Here is a 22,352-nt window from a genome sequence, read left to right on the forward strand (position 1 = left end):
TGGCGAGTTGCCGCCATTGTCTGGGTCTCTCCTCCTCGTCCTCCTGCCCCTGGCCATGTCCCCCAGGCCGTGCCACCTGCTGGAGCTGCACATGCCGACACCTCTCTCTCCTTTGAATGAGGACTCGGAGAAATGCAGCATTAAGTCCTGGACCCAGTCACACGTTTACCTTCTCCATGAAACAAAAACATTGAAGCCAACAATGGTTAACGGGTGCCGAAAGGGAAACTGCGATTGAGCGGTCTAAGGGAGATACGTGGCTGCACAGGTTTGGAGGGCACTGTGCCCCCTCACCCTTGTGCAGCCTTCATTCCCCATTTCCCCCTTGTGTCTGCCCCAGCAGAGTGGGGTTCAGCACAACAGGAGCAGTGCAGCACTATGGCAGCTAGGGCTATATATGTAGTACTCACCTCGATGAACTGAGGTCTGCCTTGTGTACATCACTCTTTTTCAAACGTGTTTGAGACTGATGTGATTTCCCCGCTGGCACGATGCAAGGTTGGAGAGCATGCCGAGATTCGGGAGATTGGAAGGCCTGATGGGATTTTGGCAAGCAGCTGTTTTAATGAGCATTCATGAAATGCTCCAGGCAGCTGGAGAACCCCCCCCTGTCACCCCACTAACCCGCCATTGGGAGAATTTCAAACTGTTTTTACACTGGCAAGTTTCCAACTTTTCAGCTGGAATTCTCCGACCTCGCTCGCAGCCGGGATTCTCCAGTCCCGCTGCTGTGAATGGAGATTTTGGCTGAGTGCCAAATTCTCTGTTCTCACTGACAGCAGTGGCATGCAAGCCTGGAGAATCCCAGCCTTCGGCTCTCCCTAGATTCTCCTCTCTCGCCAGCCATCAAACCCGCCGCAGACGGGGTGGGAAAACTCCACCCAGACTGTCTACACCACCAGCGGTATCAGTGTTATATGAAAGGAGAGAAGGTTTGCACTCCCCTTGTTAAGGTTGGAAGGGGTGCTAATGGCCTTACAACATACAAATGGTTAAGGCATTGCCATCTACTTAGTGGCATCTAACCATGTTTTAAAAAGGGGCAGCACGGTAGCACAGTGGTTAGCACTGCTGCCTCACAGCACCAGGAACCCAGGTTCAATTCCGGCCTCAGGTCACTGTATGGAGTTTGCACGTTCTCCCTATGTCTGCGTGGATTTCCTCCGGGTGCTCCAGTTTCCTCCCACACTCCAAAGATGTGCTGGTTATGTGGATTGGCCATGCTAAATTGCCCCGTAGTGTCAGGGGGATTAGCAGGGTAAATATATGGGATTACGGGAATAGGGCCTGGGTGGGATTGTGGTCGGTGTAGACTCGATGGGTCAAATGGCCTTCTTCTGCACTGTAGGGATTCTATGAATCGTTTATGGATTCTATGGATCACACTGCTGTTTATGGGATCTTGCTGTGTGCAAACTGTTGGCTAAATTCTATACACTAAGACAGTGATTCCTCTTCAAATAGTAGTTATATGTTGCAAAGCTCTTTGGGACATTCTGGGGTTCTGAAAGCTGCTATATAAATGCAAGTTCTTTCATTGTGTGCGAAAATAAATGCCTAAAATGGCGTACAACGTGAAAAATCAAATGGAAAGGACCACATATAGAAACATAGAAACCCTACAGTACAGAAAGAGGCCATTCGGCCCATCGAGTCTGCACCGACCACAATCCCACCCAGGCCCTACCCCCATATCCCTACAGATTTCCCCACTAATCCCTCTAACCTACGCATCTCAGGACACTAAGGACAATTTTTTTTTTTACCATGGCCAATCAACCTAACCCGCACATCTTTGGACTGTGGGAGGAAACCGGAGCACCCGGAGGAAACCCACGCAGACACGAGGAGAATGTGCAAACTCCACACAGACACTGACCCAAGCCGGGAATCGAACCCAGGTCCCTGGAGCTGTGAAGCAGCAGTGTTAACCACCGTGCTACCGTGCCGTCCGACCACCGTGCCGCCCTATATCGAAGCTGGTTTGATGCGTATTCCCATGTGAATTCCCCCTGCCTGATTTTCCTGCATGGCTTCCTGTCAAGAGATTACTTACATCAAACTTCAAAATATCTCTATTCACTTAAGCTTTTAACAGCGTGTGTATCTGTCTAAAATGCTTAACAGAAACCAGCTAGTCACTGAAGGAAAGTTAAGCTATTTGTGCTCATAACACGGGCTGAGTAACTTTATGATTTCCTGATCTGATTTGATCAGTATCTCTGTGAGCAATGCATACATCTAAATATTTGGCCTGGTTATACACAGAAAACACCTCAAGTGGATTCCAGGGCAGTAACAGATATCAAGCCTTTGCATGACATCTCAAGTCTGTATTTCTGCTGTGCAACCTGAGGCACACTGTGCATTGTTCTACATGATCTCAGCATAGATGACAAAATTCATCATTGCCTCCAATTTTCCAGCTCAACCTTCATCCAAATGAGGAAAAGAGCATTTGGGGGACAGGACCTGAGAAGAAGGTCATAGTTTACTGGGCAGCAGTGATCCCCATGCTCCAATATATTTCAGAGACTTGGACACCCTACAGCTGGCACCTCAAAGCACTGGAGAAACACTACCTGCAGTGCCTTTGCAAGATCTTCCAAATCCGGTGGCAAGGAAAGCGATCTAACAGCAGTGTCCTTTCCCAAGCCAACCTGTCCAACTTCAAGGCGCTAATCACTCAAAACCAGCTCCTCTGGGTGGGACATGATGTTTGGATACCTGATACCAGACTCCTGAAGTAACTGCTCTACTCAGAACTCGATCGTGGCAGGAGACTCCCAGGGGGGCAAAGGAAATGCTTTAGAGAAGTGCTCAAAGAATCTCAGATGAGGTCAAACATCCTCGCTGACTCATGGGAGACACTGGCCTTTGACTGATCAAAATGGAGAAGCGTCGTCCACGAAGATGCCAAACACACTGAGAGACTTCATTGGGAAGTCAAGGTATCAGAGAAAGTGAATGAAACTCCAAACAACCCACCTGCCCAACTTTCAAGCATCACTTGCCCGGCACATGACAGAGTCTATAGATCTCATATTGGACTTATTAGTCATCTTAGAACTGTCATGTCTATAAGACACGAAAGAGATTATAAACGGTGTAAATCAAACTCTACTTTCTGCTTATTTAAAGATGGACCAAAAATGGCTGCTGCGGGTCACATGAATTGCAAGTTGGTTATAATTTTGGAAACTTCTAACAGTAATTACAGGACAAAGCTCAACCTTCATCCTTTTTGGAATCTCACACCTTTCATCATGTAGACCCATTACAACTAATAAAACAAGGGAGCAGCAGATGGTCCGTCTCCCCAGCTTGGATTCATAACAACGGGAGAAAGCCATTGAAACTCATTATACCTGCAGCGGTTCTAATAGCCCCCATCTATCTCTTAAGGATTTCAGCCAGAGACATAGAAATGGATTGTTGACCTGAAATTGACTCGTCAATGGGCAACCCCACATCACCTAAGCTAAACTCCTTTGGCCTTTAGAAAGTTTTAATGTTACATTCCAGGACTCCCAGTGCAGCCTGCTGTTAACATATCAACACAAAAGCAGGAACCAAAAGAGAAAATGCTGGAAAATCCCAGCAGGTCTGGGAGCATCTGTAAGCAGAGAAAAGAGCTGGTGTTTCGAGTCCAGATGACCCTTTGTCAAACCTCAAAGATTTGTCAAACATTTTCCAGCTTTTTCTCTTTTAGTTTCAGATTCCAGCATCCGCAGTAAAGTTTATTTATTTATTAGTCACAAGTAAGGCTTACATTAACACTGCAATGAAGTTACTGTGAAATTCCCCTAGTCGCCACATTCCGGCGCCTGTTCGGGTCAATGTATCTAACCAGCACATCTTTGGACTGTGGGAGGAAACCGGACCACCCGGAGGAAACCCACGCAGACACGGGGAGAACGTGCAAACTCCACATAGACAGTGACCAAAGCCAGGAATCGAACTTGGGTCCCTGGCTCTGTGAGGCAGCAGTGCTAACCACTGTCCCCCTTTGTTTGCTTTTAACACAAACGCAGGACTCCAGGATGACAACAAAACCTCCACATTCTCGTTGCTCTTTCGTTTGAATATATGAATAAAAATTACTTCTGATTTAACCCTAAATTAAGTTTGCTGCGAGTCACTTTAAATTTGACTTCACAGAGTGTTTGGGGAAAGAGACCACAGTATATTTCAAAAATGAAAATGTCTCTGCTTAGGCAGACGATGAGAAAAATAAAGACATTTTTATTTGCTTCTCTCCCTATCCATGACAGGATCCACTGAACTGGACTGGGAGCAAATCATCTTTGACCCGGAGGGAGTGTCTTTGAAACATGGGCAGGCGACGCGACCTGACAACAGCAACAATGCCTTGTTTCAATGCAGCTCTTTTAACAAAGCAAAGTGGCCTCAGGCACCTCATCAGGAGTGTTAGCAAACAAAATCTGGCACTGAGCCACATGAGGAGGCATCAAAACAGGCGATCAAATGATTGGTCAAAAATGGTTGGTTTTAAGAAGCTGATTGAAAGGGAGGTAGAGAGCGAGAACCGCAGAGCTCAGTGCTTGAGCAGCTGAAGACAGTCACAAATCAATGGCATCATTCATTTCCATGGAGTTTCTCTGGGCTGTCTGCTGTAACTTTGTCGGAGGTCTTAATTGAAGAAAACCTAGAGAAAGGGCATCGATCGGAGATTTGATGGTCGAATGTTAATGACTCATGGTGTTAGTTTGAAAAAGAACAGGAAAGCACCCCTGGTGTCCTGGCCAATACTTATTTCACTGGGTTGAGATTGCCGTGCCAAAGTTGGCAACTGCACTCCGACATTAGAGCAGTGACTACACACAATAGCAATTCATCGATTGTAAAGTGCAATGGGATGTCCCAAGGTTATGAAAGCCACTCTATGGGTAGATCTTTCTTTCATTACCCCAAGATCACCTCAGGCTTAGCACATCAGCTTTGAGACTGGAGGCCAATGTGCAGCACACGTCAGAGTACTGGATACCACTGAGGTGGCTTTGTGCTAAAATGACAAGTTAGTGGTGATTCCTGGCATCAGGCTGACTGGTCAAAGTCTACCCAGAAAATGAAATGACTCAGCTTGACTAATGTCTTGGACTAATACCTGGAATTTGCGGGTTGTCTTATGAGGAAAGATTAGGCAGACTAGACTTGTATCATTGGAGTTTAGAAGAATAATTGAAACAGACAAAGATCCTGAGGTGTCTTGTCAGGGTGACGTGGAAAGGATGTTCCTTATTTTGGGAGAATGTAGAACTCAGGGTCACTGCTTAAAAATAAGGGGTCACCCATTTATGACAGAAAGACAGAGATGAAAGACAGAAATTTGGCATGTCTGCTACAACTCTCATCAACTTTTACAGATGTACCATAGAAAGCATCCTTTCTGGATGTATCACAGCTTAGTATGGCTCCTGTTCTGACCAAAACTGCAAAAAACTCTCTTCCACCTTCTTCTGTCGGTAAAAAGATACAAAGTCTGAAAACACGGACCAACTAACTCAAGAACACCTTCTTCCCTGCTGCCACCAGATTTCTGAATGGACCTATCACATATTAAATTGATCTTTCTCCTCACCCTAAATGTGACTGCAACACTATATTCTACACCCTATCGTTTCCTTCTCCCCTATGTACTCAGTGAATGGTATGCGTTGTCCATATAGCTCGCAAGAAACAATGCTTTTCACTGAATCCCAATAAATGTGACAATAATAAATCAATTCAATTCAATGAGTAAAACAAGTTTTTTTGTCAGAGGGCCGAGAGTCTTTGAAACTCCTTTCTTTAAAGGTCTGTGCAAGCCGAGTCTTTGAATATTTTTTAAGGCAGAGGTAGTTAAGATTATTGATAAGCAAGAGAATGAAAGGTTATCGGGATAGGTGGGAATGTGGAGCTGAGTTACAATCAGATCAGCCATGATCTTACAGAATGGCAAAGAACAAAGAACAAAGAACAGTACAGCACAGGAAACAGGCCCTTCGGCCCTCCAAGCCTGTGCCGCTCCTTGGTCCAACTAGACCAATCGTTTGTATCCCTCCATTCCCAGGCTGCTCATGTGACTATCCAGGTAAGTCTTAAACGATGTCAGCGTGTCTGCCTCCACCACCCTACTTGGCAGCGCATTCCAGGCCCCCACCACCCTCTGTGTAAAAAACATCCCTCTAATATCTGAGTTATACTCCGCTCCTCTCACCTTGAGCCCGTGACCCCTCGTGAACGTCACTTCTGATCTGGGGCAGAGCAGGTTCAAGGGGCCGAGTGGCCTATTCCTGCTCATATGTATTTATTCCTCAATCAACATCATTAAGACATAGATTATCTGGTCATTATCTATTTTTGTTTGAAGAAGAGCAGAGGATTTTTTGTTGTGTCCAAGCTGACATTAATCTGTCAATCAACACCAGCAAAAATCAGATTAATAAGTCGACTCCCCGTTGCTGTTTGTGGGACAACGTGCACTTGTACAAAAAAAAAAGCAAATTACCGTGGATGCTGGAATATGAAACCAAAAGAGAAAACGCTGGAAAATCTCAGGTCTGGCAACATCCGTAAGGAGAGAAAAGAGCTGATGTTTCGGGTCCAGATGACCCTTTGTCAAAGCTGACAAGGGGTCATCTGGACGCAAAAGCTTGGTGTGGCTCAGATGAGTCCAGGTCTTAAGAAGCTTGGTGAGATCTGGACTCATCTGGACTAGTTTTGACGATGGGTCATCTGGTCTCGAAACATCAGCCCTTTTTTCTCCTTCCAGATGCTGCCAGACCTGCTGAGATTTTACAGCATTTTCTCTTTTGGTATACTTGTACCAAAGGTATTTTGTTGGCTGTATCGTACATGTATCCTAGCATCCCAAGAGCGTGAAGCACACTGACAAACTGTAAGTTTGATTCTCGCATTGCTTGAGTTTTGTTGAAAAAAGACATGGTCCGGAACTTTACTGCCTGCCCGCCACGGGAATCGGAGCAGGTAAGGGGCAGACAAATTGGAAGAGCAGTTGACCTCGGGCAGAATTTTACAGTTTCAGGGCAAGGGAGGCCGTAAAATCCCGCCCATGTTGTCAAAGCTTTTCACCTGGCACTGATCAGGACAATTTGCAAGAATACCAAATGTAAAGTTAACCGCAATTTATTATTATTTTTTGTTTATTTACAGGACATGGGCGTCATTGGTGAGGCCAGCATTCATTGCTCATCCTTGGTTGCCCTTGAGAAGGTGGTAGTGAGCTGCCTCCTTGAACCACTGCATACCCTGCATACTCACAATGCTGTTAAGGATGGAGTTCCAGGATTTTGACCCAGTGACAATGAAGGAATGGCGATATATTTCCAAATCAGGATGGTGAATGGCTTGGAGGGGAATTTGCAGGTAATGGTGTTCCCATTTATTTGCTGCCCTTGTCCTTCCAGACAGTAGTGGTCGTGGGTTTGGAAGGTACTGACTAAAGAGCCTTGGCGAGTTCCTGCAGTGCATCTTGTAGATGGTACACATGGCTGCTGCTGTTTGTTGATGGTGGAGGAATGACAGTTTGTGGAAGGGGTACTAATTAAGTAGGAAGCTTTGTCCTGGATGGTGTTGAGCTTCTTGAGTGTTGTTGGAACTGTACTCATCCAGGCAAGTGGAGAGTATTCCATCACACTCCTGACTTGTGCCACGTAGATGGTGGACAGGCTTTAAGAGGTCAGGAGGGGTGTTACTCACCACTGGATTCCTAGCCCCTGACCTGCTCTTGTAATCACAGTATTTGTGCGTCTAGTCCAGTTCAATTTCTGGTCAATGGTAACCCCCAGAATGTTGATAGTGGAGGATTCAGAGATGGCAATGCCATTGAATGTCAAAAGGCAATGGTTAGATTTTCTTTTGTTGGAGATGGTCACTGCATGGCACTTGTGTGGCATGAATATCATTTGCCACTTGTCAGCTCAAGCCTGGATATTGTCCACTTCTTGCTGTGTTTGGACATGCAATGCTGGGAGTCACGAATGGTGCTGAACATTGTGCAGTCATCAGCAAACCTTATGATGGAAGGAAGGTGGTTAATGGAAGCAGCTGAAGATGTTTGGGCCTAAGACACTATCCTGAGGAATTCCTGCAGTGATGTCCTGGAGCTGAGATGATTGATGTTGTTATTAAAACTAATTAGCAGTTCTGTGGCTCTGCTCCTCCATGTTTGATTTAAAAAAAATAAAAACGAAGGTCTTTTGAACCAGTGTTCCATTCTGGGATCTTCCTGTGCAGTTAGAGTACTGATTCATCAACTGAGGGGGAGCGGTATGCGGTAATTAGCAGGAGATTGACTTGCCCGTGTTTGACCTGGCGCCATTTCATAACACATTGCTTAACTTTTGAAAATTTCCCAGGGGTCATCTTATTTTTCACATGCAGACAATTATTTTCAACAACCTGAAAAAGGTTATGCGAATTAACTCGCTGAGTCCACTTGTTCCTCGTTACTGGAGCTTTATCAGCTGTTGCTTCTTCAGAATCTGAACCAAAATCCATCGGCCACCAGCAACACCCCCTCCCCCCTGCACACACACACACCCACCCCCCGCACCCCTCTTCCCCGTACCTCCCCCTTAAAACATGTCTGTTTGTTCCCTTTACATTTGGAATTCTTGCAAATTGTCCTTTTAAGTACGAGGCAAAAAGTTTCAAAAACATGTGCCTTTTTTCAGCAATACTCAAGTTGTGTACTGCCAAACGACTCTCACGTTTCTCTCTGTTGTCCTGCTCACCACGGAAGCCCAGTAAAAGAAGAACAGGTGGACTTGGCGCTGGGCTCATTCTCACTGCCTCAAGTTGTCTGCCTGTGAAAAATGAGTTGGTTCTTGGAAAGTTTTCAAAAGTTAATGAATGCGTTACGAAATGCAAAATACCCTCCAGCGTGCAGCTGCCAGAATCTATCTCGACTCAAAGGCCTGGAATTCCCTCCTAAAACCTCTTTGCCTCCTCCAAGAATCACCTACCTCTTTGACCAGTCACTCAAGAAGGAGGGACGAAACTTTAAGGGAGTTGTGCGTTGGCTAGGTAACTCAACATGTTCCTGTCTCTGAATGATTATCCTTCGGCAGGTTGAGAATGGCACGCCAGACAAAGCAAATAGTCATGGAGCCATAGAGCTGGACTTTCTGGTCCCGCTCGCCCCGTAACTGGAAAATACCACCTGAGATCAACGGACCTTCCCATGGTCCACCCCTCACCCTCTCCGATTCCCATGGCGGGCAGGATGGTAAAATTCCCCCCATTGAGTTTTACAGCACAAAAGGAGGCCCTTCAGCCCATTGTGTCTGCACCTGCCATCGAACCCCTATCAATTCTAATCTCATTTTCCAGCACTGCTCTGCAGCAAAGAACAGTGCAGCACAGGAACAGGCCCTTTGGCCCACCAAGCCTGTGCTGACACATGACGCCTTTCTAAACTAAAGACATTTTGCCTCTATGTATCCTTCTATTCCCGGCTTATTCCTATATCTGTCAAGTTGCCTCTTAAATGTTGCTATTGTATCTGCTTCTACCACCTCTTCTGGCAGCGTATTCCAGGCACTTACAACCCACTGTATAAAAAACTTGCCTCCCACATCTCCTTTAAACTTTTCTCCCTATTACCTTAAACCTATGTCCGCTAGTATTGACATTTCTACCCTGGGAAAAAGACACCTACTATCCATTCTATCCATGCCTCTGATAATTTTGTAAACTATCAGGTCACCCCTCAGTCTCCAACATTCAAGTGAGAACAAACCAAGTTTCTCCAACCTCTCCTCATAGCTTATACCCTCCAGACCAGGCAACATCTGGTAAATCTTTTCTGTACCCCTCCAAAGCCTCCACATCCTTCTGGAAGGGTGGCAACCAGAGCTACACGCAATATTCCAAATGTGGCCTAACTAAAGTTTAAGGTGCAACATGACTTGCTAATTTTTATACTCTATGCCCTGACTGATGAAGGCAAGAATGCCATACGCCTTCTTGCCCACCTTATCCAGTTATGCTGCCACTTTCAGGGAACTGTGGATCTGTACGCCTAGATCCCTCTGTATGTTAATGCTTCTAGGGATTCTGCTATTTACCGTATACTTCCTTCCTGCATTAGACTTTCCAAAATGTATCACCTCACATTTGCCTGGATTAAATTTGATCTGCCATTTCTCTGCCCAAGTCTGCAGCCTATCTATATCCTGTTGTATATCCCTGGCAATCCTCCTCACTATTGGCAGCTCCCCCAATCTTTGTGTCATCTGAAAACTTACTAATTAGGTCATCTATATTCTAATCCACTATATATATGTATAAATATATATTACAAACAACAGGGGTCCCAGCACTGATCCCTGTGGAACACCACTGGTCACAGCCCTCCAGTCAGAAAAACACCCTTCCACTGCTACTTTCTGTCTTCTATGACCGAACCAGTTCTGCATCCATCTGACCAGCTCACCGTGGATCCCATGTGACTTCACTTTCTGTATTATCCTGCCATGAGGGACCTTGTCAAAGGCCTTGCTGAAGTCCATGTAGACAACATCCACTGCTCTACCCTCATTAATCATCTTTGTCACTTCCTCAAAAAACTCAATCAAATTTGAGAGACATGACCTTCCCTGCACAAAGACACGCTACCTATCACTAATTAGTCCATATTTTTACAAATGTAAGTAAATCCTGTCCCTAAGAATCCTCTCCAATAATTTCCCTGCCACTGATGTAAGGCTCACCGGCCTGTAATTGTCCGGATTATCCCGGTTGCCCTTCTTAAATAAAGAAACAACATTGGCTATTCTCCAGTCCTCTGGGACTTCTCCTATCACTAAAGTGGATACAAAGATTTTGTACAAGGCCCCAGTAATTTCCTCCCTCAGTATTCTAGGATACATCCCATTAGGGAACTTGCCTATCCTAATGCCTTGCCTTGTATGATATGGCATTTCAAGTACTCATCTAAATTCTTAAATACTGTGAGGTAGTTGCAGTCAATTATTGGCAATTAGGTGCCCTTTGGATTGGTGATGCCCTGGGATCTTCATAATGGCATAAGGGCTCCCCTGGTGTGCGCAAACACAGACAGCTACCTGGAAGCCGGTTCCCGGAATCAGACTGGGCTATATTGGAAGATTCTGGCCAGTGAGGGGTCTCCTTTAATATATGGGTAATGTTGCAGCCTTACCCTGTGGTAACAAAATAATGACTCTAATCCTAACTTAAACTCCAATGCTGATACAAAATCTAACCGCTGTAAAGTGACAGCTGAGATGGCCAGGAACTCCAGTCTTTAATGCTAAAGGCATCATTGCTCAAATAAGCGGCATCCAGTGCAAACACAAAAACATAGCAATTCTCAGTTTAACTTGGAACAAAATCAACTCCAATTGCCATAAGTCTAGGATTAACAAAGCTACCAAAAGAAAACCTCAATGACAACCAAGAAGCAATCAACAGTGACAGCCACACGCAAGGGACATGCACCAGTGAAACGAGAAGACAAACGCAGAGAGTTGGAGCAAAAAAGGAGATATCCTGTCTATCCATCTCGACCTAATCATGAGCTACAAAACTGTAACCCTAAAATCCTAACGTAAATACAAACCCTGAACCCTAATAATAATGCAAAAGAAAAGCCTTAACCTAATATAAAACACGAGCACCAATACAGGGCACAAAAACTTAATGTCAAACCCTAAACCTAATACAAAACCCTGACACCAATACAAATCTTTAACCCTAATGCAAACTATTGCCCCGATACAAACCCTGATACAAAACCCTCACCCTGATACAAAACCCTCACCCTGATACAAAACCTTAAACAGAACACAAGTCCGAACCCCAACACTGAATCCTAAGCCACCAGATTTGACATTTCTACAAAGATATTGTGGTATAGACACTCAAAAATGCATCAACGTTACCCCAAGAAGATTAGTTTGATTTTGTTTGCATCTGAAATTAAAAGCATGGCTGAGCGGTCTAAGACACTAGATTAAGGCTCTAGTCTTTACTCAGAGAGTAGGAAGGGCGTGGAATGCCCTGCCTGCAGCAGTAGTGGACTCGCCAACATTAAGGGCATTTAAATGGTCATTGGATAAACATATGGATGATATTGGAATAGTGTAGGTTAGATGGGCTTTAGATTGGTTTCACTGGTCGGCGCAACATCAACGGCCGAAGGGCCTGTACTGCGCTGTAATGTTCTATGTTAGTCTTTCTGGAGACTGTGGTTCGAATCCCACCGCTGTTAGAATTGATTTGCATTTGTGGGCAGCACGGTGGCAGTGATTAGCACTGCTGCCTCACAGCGCTGGGGACCTGGGTTCGATTCCCGGCTTGGGTCACTGTCTCTGTGGAGTTTGCACATTTTCCCGTGTCTGCATGGGTTTCCTCCGGGTGCTCCGGTTTCCTCCCACAGTCTGAAAGACGTGCTGGTTAGGTACATTGACCCGAAAGGCACCAGAATGTGGCAACTAGGGAAATTTCACAGTAACTTTATTGCAGTGTTAATGTAAGCCTTACTTGTGACTAATAAATAAACTTTAACTTTTACTTTATTCATTTGAGTGTGCTGCAACCGCTGGATCAACATTACACAGTGAAAAGCCAGAGACCTCTTAAATATCTTGTAAAATTGTTGCTTTGGCACAGCCTAACACAGCAGCAATTTGATTCCTGAAGGAGAGTGATTTATAAACAGGTCTCTGTGGGAGCAACCGGAACTAAAGTTATGACCCAGAAAGTCTGTTATGCATTAACTGCAAGCTTCAGGCTGACTAAACCTTTCAACTTCTGTGTTTGTATTTAGTCTGGAGAAGATCGTCATCTGCTGCCTGTAGAAATGGGAACCTGGCATGTGAACATTGAGGTGGTGGCATTTGGGGCATGGCATACAAGGCCAATGTTGACCTGATGCAACTGGTAGATGGGCCAGTGACTGGGTGAGCGGCCTGTCTGCCAATATAGACCAGTCTTCGATCCTGAGGCTGCCTAAATATACAAAGGCAGAGAGGGGTTGGAGGTAACTGGCTGGACTTCGGACCAGTAGCTGGATTTGAGGAACATTGGATGAAGCTCCATTCAGTTGAACCAGTTCATGGCCTTAAAGGGACCACTCCCGGGAAAGGAGCCCAAATTTTGTCCAAGCGGACGGGGATATTTTTGAAGGTGCTGGTGACATAAAAATAACTCCGCTCCCGTCTGACCATTGCTCAAGCCTCTTCAGAATTGACTCCTGAAGATTCTCCTCCTTTCACCCACAATGGGTGGGTGGGCAGCACAGTGGCACAGTGGTTAGCACTGCTGCCTCACAGCGCTAGGGACCCGGTTCAATTCTGGTCTCGCGTCACTGTCTGTGTGCAGTTTGCACGTTCTCCCCGTGTCTGTGTGGGTTTCCTCTGGGTGCTCCGGTTTCCTTCCACGGTCCAAAGTTGTGCGGGTTAGGTTGATGGGCCATGATAAATTGATCCTAATATCAGGGGAATTAACAGGGTAAGTATTGGGGTTGCGGGAATAGGGACTGGGTGGGATTCTTGTTGGTGCAGACTTGATGGGTCGAATGGTCTCCTTCTGAGATTCTATGACTCTATGATTCTATGACTCAATGATAACTCCACAACAACCCAACCACCACCTCCTCCAACCCCACCATTCTCTGCCCAGGCCTGCTCAGCAAAGGAGTTGGACAATGTCCGGCTCTACCACAACTTCAGCGCGGAGCCTTGGAAAATTTGTTTGGTGCCTGAAAGCTGCCAGGCCTCATGACATCACGTGTGTGCCCCATCGCCCCACTGACTTTACACCCACTGCGGGCAGAAGATGTCCATCCCCCCCCGCCCCCCCCAAGTCCCCTGCCACCAAACTACCCCCTCCTTCCCCAAACCACCCAACTCCCACCATACATTTCTTTTACAAATTACTTCAAAGGCAGAAGGTTCCATTTCCATGTGTGTTTTTTAAAAAAAATCATTGTGGAATGCAGACATCTGTTTCCTTTTACTGATTGTGCAGATGAAGCCAATTTTTCAATTTCACTATAAAATATTAACCAAAATGATTGAGATAATTTAACAACACTTAGAAACTAGTTACTTCTAATCTTCATCCTTCCTGGTGTTGTTAAATGATCTCTGTTTGAAAGTGGCGGTAGTAGAGAGAGTGTTAAGTGCCGTTGAGTCAGGGAGCCCTGGTTGCCATGTCAACATGTATATGCGATAGTGTGGAGCTATGCAGAGCTATGGCAGACACTTCAACTCTCTTTGCATCACATCACTGTCCAAGAATCCCTCCTACTTTTACTGCCTGCTATATGTTCGCTGCACAGTGGCACAGTGGTTAGCACTACTGCCTCACAGTGCTAGGGACCCAGGTTCAATTCCCAGCTTGGGTCACTGTCTGTGCGGAATCTGCACTTTCTCCCCGTGTCTGCGTGGGTTTCCTCCGGGGGCTCCGGTTTTCTTCCACAGTCCGCAAGATATGCTGGTTAAGTGCTTGACCATGCTAAATTCTCCTTCAGTGTACGACTAGGGGATTTTCACAGTAACTTCATGTAAGTCTACTTGTGACACTAATAAATAAACTTTAATTTGCAGGGTGATACCCAAATTATGAACACTTCTTTCTTGACTATCAAGTCCTGTGGTTGGACTCAGAACTGGAGCTTTTGGTCTAAGGCAGGGACACTCCCCACAGCACAAGACCTCCCATGGATAGAGCCAAATTATCCCCAAACAGAGTTAATAGATTTAAAATCATTGGTAAATGATTTAAAAGAGAAATGTTTACACTCAAATGGTTGTTAGGATCTGGAATTCATTAGGATTGGCAACAAGACACTTCCGAACAGATAGAGTGATTCAGCTATTGTTTGTAACCATGGGCAACACAGAAAATCAATGTTTCAAAACACATCGACCAATGAGCAAAGGTTTACATTCCATTGAACCATACCAGTTTTCTTATTAACTTATGACAGTGGTTCCCAAAGGGTGCGGCGCGCCACACTGGTGCGGCGAGAGAGGATGGCAAGTGTGGCGGGAAGATTCAAGGACAATCAAAGAAACATTTAAACATGGTTTAAACAAGCATTATTTTATCCTTTCTGGATGTCCCATGATATTATAAAGTAGTTGTGTTCTATGTTATGAATCAAGCACTGCTAGGAGTTGTTTTTTTTGTTTTTGAATGTATTTCTTATCAATAAAAGATTTGGTGTGGCGCGAGCAAATTTTTATTCTGAAAGTGCGACCCAGTGAAAAAAGTTTGGGAACCACCTTATGACCATCAACAAGACGCGCTGCGATTATAATAGGGCCGTACAGTAGCATACTGCTCACATTTCTAGACTAGCAATCCAAAAGCCTGGAATACTAACCCCGCATCCTATGGGACGGCACGGTGGCACAGTGGTTAGCACTGCTGCCTCATAGTGCAAGGGACCTGGGTTCGATTCCCGGCTTGGGTCACTGTCTGCGCAGGGTCTGCACGTTCTCCCCGTGTCTGCATGGTTTTCCTCCAAGTGCTCCGGTTTCCTCCCACAGTCCAAAAGACGTGCTGGTTAGGTGCGTTAGCTATGCTAAATTCTCCCTCAGTGTACCCGAACAGGCACCGGAGTGTGGCAACTAGGGAATTTTCACAGTAACTTCATTGCAGTGTTAATGTAAGCCTACTTGTCTGGTATGGAGGGGAGATCCTATGAGGAGAGGCTGAGGGATTTGGGATTGTTTTCGCTGGAAAGGCGGCGGCTAAGAGGGGATCTTATTGAAACATATAAGATGATTAGAGGTTTAGATAGGGTGGATAGTGATAGCCTTTTTCCTCTGATGGAGAAATCCAGCACGAGGGGGCATGGCTTTAAATTGAGGGGGGGTAGTTATAGAACCGATGTCAGGGGTAGGTTCTTTACCCAGAGGGTGGTGAGGGATTGGAATGCCCTGCCAGCATCAGTAGTAAATGCGCCTAGTTTGGGGGCGTTTAAGAGATCCGTAGATAGGTTCATGGACGAAAAGAAATTGGTTTAGGTTGGAGGGTCACAGTTTTTTTTTAACTGGTCGGTGCAACATCGTGGGCCGAAGGGCCTGTTCTGCGCTGTAATGTTCTATGTTCTATGTACTTGTGACACTATTAAATAAACTTAAACATTCTATATCAGGACTCCCTAGGATGGGGCCTGAACTCTTGTGGTGTCAGAGTGGGAATACTGTCTCTTGGTCACTCCAACCTCTGTTTTAACTTATGAACCATTGTTCAGACAAAGAACATTGAAAGAGAAAATGATATCAAATCAATTAATCTACAGCAGACTGAGACATGAGGAGGGGAAAACCCTCGGCTTGGAGAGCATTGGGAACCATTGGTCCAAAGTCACTTTTACTCTCCCAGACTTGCTATTTCAGATTAGTTGTTTAGATTGCTTTCTGTTCAAAACAGTAAATTGTGTTTCTACTTGACTTGGTAACAAAAACAAAATCCTCAGCCTTTGTCAAAAGATTATTGCATTGTATTATACTTGTTCAGTGAACTGCCTCCGAATAGGTGAAGGCTTTTTATTGAAGACAGCTGACAACTTGATCTTAATATGAAAGCCGTAATGCAGGAAATTGTCCCAAGGTGCTTCACAGAAGTACAACTGGCTGATGATGGTTGCTACAGCAATAGGAGATATGGGGCGGAGGGGGGGTCTGAAAGGAGAGCCAGAAGATTAGAGGGAATAAAGCGATAAACTCAAGTCGAGGGGAGTAGCAGCAATGAACATTACAGAACCAAAACAGATAATGCTGGTCTGCAGACAGAAAGTAGAGTTAACGTTTGCAGTTAAAAGAGGGGGTCTAGTAGTTGGAGCAGACAAGAAAGCCAGTGATTGGTGGGAGCTAGGTCCAGTGAAGCTTAAAGGACCTTAAAAGGTCAGAGTGAAGGTGAGAAGGGCAGTGTATAAATGGATAGGATTTGGGGAGGGGGGGTTAGGTCAGGATTTGTTGGGGGCAGGGTGGGGTCGGGACGGAATCAGGCCTTGACGGGGGAATGGGGGGTTCGGCACGGTAGCACAGTGGTTAGCACTGCTGCTTCACAGCTCCAGGGTCCCGGGTTCGATTCCCGGCTCGGGTCACCGTCTGTGTGGAGTTTGCACATTCTCCTCGTGTCTGCGTGGGTTTCCTCCGGGTGCTCCGGTTTCCTCCCACAGTCCAAAGATGTGCGGGTTAGGTTGATTGGCCAGGTTAAAAATTGCCCCTTAGATTCCTGAGATGCGTACTTTAGCGGGTAAAATATGTGGGGGTAGGGCCTGGGTGGGATTGTGGTCGGTGCAGACTCGATGGGCCAAATGGCCTCCTTCTGCACTGTAGAGTTTCTATGATTTCTATGATTTCTAGGTCTCAGTGGGGCTGGGGTTGGGTCAGTTAAGGCCTTGGTGGGGGTGGATGAGAGTCGGACCTGGTGGGTATGGTGGGAATCCTGTGGGCTGAGGAGTTCCTGCTATGGAGGGGGAGAGTTGAGGAGAAAGTCCCTTTGGGGTTGAGGGAGGGGAGAGGAGTCCTATGGGGGGGGGGGTGGGGGGGTGGGTTCGGTGTGGTTCTGTGCAATAGCTACCAGAAGTTAAAAGGGGGTTCCCCAGTCATCTTTGGTGGGCCCTCTCCCAATACAATACCCTGGAGCTTGGAAGTTACGGCTGATTGCAACAGAGATGTGTAGGTGACGAGACAGGAGAAGGTGAAGGTAAGATATCAGAAAGTGTTAATGTTTTTATTTGATCCTTGAACCATCTTTTCACAGTTGTTTCTAGAAGTCTAGCTCAGTAGCAAAGACTGGAGCTGTACTAGTCATGGGTGTAGAAGGAGAATATTCCAGGACTTGGATTGTAACCAACAATACTGATGGTTTTGGGAGTGCAGCTGAAATGAGTCGAGTCACTGTGGGTTGAGTTGGGAGGCGGTTTAATTGGCTTTCAAACAGCAGCAGATGTTGGAAATGGGAAACAAACAGAGGAAATGCTGGAAACACTCAGCAAGTGAGTCAAGGTCTGTGGAAGGATCAGTTATGTTAACCTTTCAGGTGTAGGTCCTTTGTTAGCATAGTACTGACAATTTTCCACTTCTGACGTTGCCACTAACAAGTGTTTTATCAGCTGCAACCAGCCAGTGGGGACTATCCAAAACTAGGGGCCATCATAAGACATAGGAGCAAATGTAGGCCATTCGGCCCATCAGTCTGCTCCGCCATTCAGTGAGATCATGATTGACTAATATGGTAACACTCAACTCCACTTTCCTGCCTTATCCCCATAATCCTCGATTCCCTCCTTACTGATTAAAAGTCTGACTATCTCAACCTTGAATACACTTAACGATCCAGCCTCTACAGCCCTCTGTGGTAAAGAATTCCACAGATTCATACACTCAGAAGAAATTCCTCCTCGTCTCTGTTAAATGGGCGACCTCTTATTCTGAGATTGTGCCCTCTGGTCCTAGACTCTCCCACAAGGGGAAACAACCTCTAAGCATTGATCCTGTCAAACCCCGAGAATCTGATATGTCTCGATAAGGTACCCTCTCATTCTTCTAAACTCCAATGAGTACAGGCCCAACCTACTCAACCTCTCCTCATATGAAAATCCCTCCATTCCTGGATCAACCTGGTGAACCTTCTCCGGACTGTCTCCAATGCCAGCGTATCTTTCCTTAGATAAGGGGACCAAAACTGTTCACAGTATTTCAGATATGGTCTAACTGGTATAGTTATGTCTAACCTTGCATAGTTGTAGAAAGAACTTTATACTCCATTCCATTTGAAATGAAGGCCAACATTCCATTTGTCTTCCCGACTACCCACTGAGCTTGCATGAGGACCCCAAATCCCTCCATGTGCAGATTTCTTTCTCCATTTAAATAATATCCAGCTTCTTTATTCTTCCTACTGAAGTGCATGACTTCACATTTTCATATCCCTCTGTAAACTTTGTGTCATCCTCACCACTTGTCTTCCCACCTATTTTTGTGTCATCTGTCAACTTTGGAATAGTGCATTCTCTTCCCTCATCCAAGTTATTAATATATATTGTAAATAATTGTGGCTTCAGCACTGATCCCTGTGGCACTCCATTAGGTACAGGTTGCCATCCTGAAAATGCCTCTCTTATCCCAACTCTCTGCCTTAACTCACATTCTCTCAGTTAGCCAATCCTCTATCCAAGCTAACATACTACTCCCAATACCATACGTTCTTATCTTATTAAGCAGCCTTTTGTGTGGTACCTTATGGAATGCTTTTTGGAAATCCAAGTATATCACATCTACTAGTTCCCCTTTATCTGTTCTGCTCATTACCACCTCAAGTAGTTCTAATACATTTGTCTGGCATGATTTCCTCTTCATGAAGCTACGCTGACTCAGCTTGATTATCTTATGTATTTCACTCTGCTATTACATCCTTTACAATAGACTCTAACATTTTCCCAGTGACAGAAGTTAAGCTAACTGATCAAAAGTTACCTGTTTTTTTGTCTCCTTCCCCTTTTGAATAACATTAGCAGTTTTCTAATCCTCAGAGACATTTTCAGAAATTAAGGATTCTTGGAAGATTACTACCAATGCATCTACTATCTTTGTAGCTACTTCCTTTAAAATCCTGGGATGCAACCCATCAGGTCCAGGGGACTTTTTGGTCTTAGCTCTATTGGTTTCCCTTGTGCCTTTTCTCTAGTAATGGTTATTGTATTTATTTCCCCTTTGTCCCTTGATTATTTAGTATTTTCTCCACATCTACTGTGTCAAGCCTATTAAGAATTTTATATGGTTAATCTGACTACCTCTCATTCGTCTAAACACAGGAAATATAGACCTAGTCTACTCAGTCTCTCCTCGCAGAACAATCCCCTCATCCTAGGAATGAATCAAATGAACCTTCACTGCACTGTCTCCAGGGCAAGCATATCCTAAGTATAAGCTTGCTAACTGTGATTAAGTGTATGCCTGGAGGTTTCATCACATGACTTGCCCCTACACTCCAGCATTAGTCGGCCAACACATCCATGCTTGCGATATGACATTCCTATGCTAATTGGAAAGCAAAATGACTCATGACCCAATCAGATGGTGTTTGACTGTCAACCAATTAGCATTTTTCCCCATATTCAATATTTTTATAACTGGCAAAGGGAAATTTTCAAAAGAAAATGACAAAAAAAATATTTTTTAATGTCCTGATAATTTTTCTCCAGGGTGGATCACAGCAGTATTCTGGAGGATTAGCAACCCCATCCATAAGTATGGAGAACAAAACTGTACACACAGAACTCCAGGTCTGGCCTCACATTATATAATTGCAATGAGCCTTTTTTACTCTTATACTCCAATCCCTTTGCAACAAGATGTTAACACAACACTTAGCTTCCTTCCTGCTGTACCTACAGGTTGACTTTCAGTGATTCGTTTACAAGGGCACCCAGGTTTCTCTGAATGAAAATATTTTAAAGTTTAAGTTTGAAGTTTATTAATTAATGTCACAAGTAGGCTTACATTAACACTGCAGTAAAGTTACTGTGAAAATCCTCTAGTTGCCACACTCCAGCGCCTGTTCGGCGACACTGAGGGAGAATTTAGCACGGTCAATGCACCTAACCAGCACGTCTTTCAGACTGTGGAGGAAACCGGAGCACCCGGAGGAAACCCACGCAGACACAGGGAGAACGTGCAGACTCCACACAGACAGTGACCCAAGCCAGGAATCGAACCTGGGTTCCTGGCGCTGAGAGGCAGCAGTGCTAACCACTGTGCCACCGTGCCTGCCCATGAAATATTTCCCAGGTTCTCATCATTCAAAAAAAATGTTTTTTTAAATTGTCTTATCAAAGTGAATAACTTTATATTTTGCCTCATTGTATTCCATTTGTCATTCTCTTGCCCACTCACCCATACTAACATGTTGGTCCATGTTAGTTAACTCGGCTCAGACAGTATTGCCCTGTCTGAGCCGCGTTGACTAACATGGACCAACCATTGGCACGGGTCAAAAAGCTAATACTGTCTTTGGTTGACACTGAACTGGGCTGGCAAACAAGAGACTGGAAGGAGGCTGAGTGTCAGCATGTGCACGTACACGTACATTACACAACCATCGTCTTGATGCCAAATAACTCCATTTTGTGTCATGACCCAGATAGAGTGTAACGAAAGTCAGGGTCCAAGCTGGAATTGTGAAAATAAGGAAATTGGCTGGAGGGCTATGGGTAAAGAGCAGTGGGGAGTGGAACTAAGTGGATAAATCTTGGAAAGAGCTGACACAGGCACAATGGGCTGTATATCTTTTCTCTGTGCCCTCTGACCATCCCCCCTCTAACCTGTACTATATCATTCAGTGATGAGATCAAATCTCTTTGAATAATCTAGCTTTATTTCGCTCCACTTCACTTCAGAATCAGTTCAAGACTTAACTTCTGATTTACACCCAAGCCTAACCTTGAGGCAAAGCCAGAACTGCTTCGTGTTCCCACTGAATCTACAACACAAATAGGCCTATACCCAAAGTGTCTGCAATCCTCAGCACCGAAAACTAAGGATTATAATTAGAATCTATTCCAAAAAGGTTCACTCCACTGATTACTGGGTTGAGGGATTAGTCGAGGAAAGGTTGAGCAGGTTGGGCCTTTATCATTAGAATTTGGGAAGAATGAGAGGTCATCATATCGAAGCATATAGGATTCTACGGGTAGATGCTGAAAGGATGGCCAAAATTCTCCCCTCTTGCCCACCACGGGAATCGTAGCAAGCGAGACAGAAAATTCGGCGGACCATTCAAAGATCTGTTGAGCTTGGGTGGAAGTTTCTGGTCTTGGGCCACGCGTGGCTGGAGAATCCTGTCCAATATTTCCCCTTGTGATGGAATCTCAAACTAGGAGACACAGTTTGAAAATGAGGAGTCTCCCATTACTGAGATGAGGAGATTTTCTTTTCCTTTCAGGAGGGTCATTACTTGGTGGAATTCTTTTTCTCCACGAGCAGGGAGGCTGGCTCACTGATTATATTCAAGGCTGAGTTAGACAGGTTTTTGATCGACAAGAGAGTCAAAGATTATGGGAATGGACAAGAATGTGAAGTTCAGACCACAGTCAGATCAGCCATGATCTTATTGACCAGCGGAGCAGGCTCGTTGGACTGAATGGCTTCTAATTCCTGTATACCTCAACTCGGCAATTTAATCAAGGATCGACAAATGAACCTCCTTGGAATCATTCCAGATGTAGATAAGATTTAAACCTCAGGCTATTTGTCTCTACTGATCATCTCAACACTTGGCCTGCAACACAGTGGGTTCTCTAAGAATAGATTAACTGAGCTGAGTGTTGGCAGCTCCAC

General features: G+C 45.1%; 1 protein-coding gene and 1 non-coding gene across 4 annotated transcripts in view; one reads left to right on the forward strand and one right to left on the reverse strand.

The window, feature by feature from the left end:
* The window catches only part of kitlga (kit ligand a), a 123,306-nt gene that overhangs the window by 88,849 nt on the left and 12,105 nt on the right, over positions 1-22,352 (reverse strand). The window lies entirely within an intron of this gene.
* On the forward strand, positions 911-1,037 carry LOC144499360 (U6atac minor spliceosomal RNA). Its single transcript, XR_013498833.1, has one exon. It is a non-coding gene; the product is annotated as a U6atac minor spliceosomal RNA (small nuclear RNA).

Source organism: Mustelus asterias, chromosome 9, assembly GCF_964213995.1.
Source record: "Mustelus asterias chromosome 9, sMusAst1.hap1.1, whole genome shotgun sequence".
Classification (NCBI taxonomy): Eukaryota; Metazoa; Chordata; class Chondrichthyes; order Carcharhiniformes; family Triakidae; genus Mustelus; species Mustelus asterias.